Raw genomic sequence first — 1,786 nt, forward strand, 5'->3', positions numbered from 1 at the left:
AGACAGCCACTCATGAAAGGCAGAGGGAAAAAAATTATCCCACAAAAAATAAAGCCACCACCATCTGCAAAAAGATCTTTTTCAAAATCCACCGCTGCAGTCTCTGCAGTAGCCACTGCCTTGGAAATTAGGATTTCTGCCTGGTAAGTGTTTAAATCCAGATCCCAAGCATGATGATTGGTCCCTAGGTAAAGAACAGAAGATCTTCCTAACAGCAAGTCCATTAAAGTTTTGGAAGTCTAGGAGCCACTTTCATTTAGACACATAATGGGTGAAAACACTTTGTCAAGGTAATACCCTGCTCTGCAACATCTGTCCTTGCTGGTGGCCACAACTGAAGCTGCTCAAGCACTCTTATTTCCTCCTTCCTGTAGCCATCCTAAAGCCACGCTAAAGTCAAGCATCTCTCTCCAGATCTCTTACGGTTCCTTCAATGATGGCAGGTTTGGACTTAGTACACGACTGTTCAGGGACAAATTCTTGAACCCTCTGTAGCTCCCTTTCTCTCCTCACCCCTGGACCACTTTTTCCAGCACCTACAGCAGGGTAGGCAGACCTCTCCAGAACATGAGACAATTTATGACAAAATATCATCTCAAGAACAGAGACTCTACAGAACATGATTAAATCTAGACCGTGAAGTTATTAAAATAACCCAGTAATTACTTGAATGTAGTATTACTGTATATATAATTATACTGAAAATTAAATTTTCATTTGATCAAAACAGAAGTGCATGCACTTGAATTTGCCTCTCAACATAATTCATTTTACTATAATGGGATGACTGTGTTTTTTTAATATATAAAGAAGCTTCTAATAGCAAATCACAGCTCCTTTTTAATAATTTAAGCCCAGCTTAACATTCCTTGCTACATAATACCAGCAAAGCTTCTAAAAACAACCAATAAGGTAGTATTTTTCCCTCCATACTGACAAAGAACTAGCACTGACACAGGTTCAAGTATGAAGCATTTTAAGCAGGCTTACCTCAGATTCATCTGTTGATTCCTCATTAGACCTGGTTTCCTGAAAATGACACAAAGAACAAAGGGAAAATTAGCTAAGCACATACATAACTGAGCAGTATTTCCCCTTTTAAAGTACTTTTTAAAACTTTATTAAGAGACAGAAGACAAAGTGGAAGCAACTCAAAGTTCAGACTTTCCATCTTTTCCATTCATACGCAACTTCTGCTTGCACTTGCAATCTAGGGCCACACTGACACTCAGTGGCACCAGCTGACTGTGATACTATTGTCAGCTACCCTAAAAGAGAGAGTGATTGGATCATCTGAGAATTTGTCCCTGTGAAAGTTTCCCTCCTTCCAGAAGTGGTAGCAAGTTTTGCAAAGCAACTGCCTGTCTTGACTTGCATGGCAGAATAGCATTCTCAAGTTATCCACAAACTAACTTTGGTATTCAACTATTCAGCTGTTAATATAGGCTTATTTTAAACTTAAATAATTCCAAACCATTTTCCATAGAAATCCAGACTTTCTCCTTCCCATGCCATATCAATGCAAGCCACATGGCTTTCTCTTGCCTTTGAAGCAACTGTACCTTTAAAACATCTCTCTCTGGCCAGACAATGATTCTTACTGTCCTACAAAAAAAAAATTTTGTAAGTCAACTCCTGCTAATCTCTCACCTGTCCACTGAGAAAATCTGCTGATGCAATGCATCCTCAAAGAGGTCAGCAAAATGAAGATTTACTTAACGTATTTATCGTTATCAATAGCAATAAAAGGTTACAACTAATGCACTGACAGCAAATGTAAGCATTT

The 1,786-nt window shown here is 38.7% G+C and overlaps 1 protein-coding gene across 1 annotated transcript in view; it reads right to left on the minus strand.

The window, feature by feature from the left end:
• The window catches only part of VPS41 (vacuolar protein sorting 41 homolog (S. cerevisiae)), a 110,610-nt gene extending 109,585 nt beyond the window's left edge, over positions 1-1,025 (minus strand). The window contains exon 1 of the mRNA XM_009321437.1: positions 991-1,025. The gene's annotated coding sequence lies outside the window, so the exon portion shown is untranslated. The remainder of the gene's footprint in view (positions 1-990) is intronic.
• Between the last annotated feature and the right edge of the window lie 761 nt (positions 1,026-1,786).

This window comes from Pygoscelis adeliae, unplaced genomic scaffold (assembly GCF_000699105.1).
Source record: "Pygoscelis adeliae isolate BGI_AS28 unplaced genomic scaffold, ASM69910v1 Scaffold40, whole genome shotgun sequence".
NCBI lineage: Eukaryota > Metazoa > Chordata > Aves > Sphenisciformes > Spheniscidae > Pygoscelis > Pygoscelis adeliae.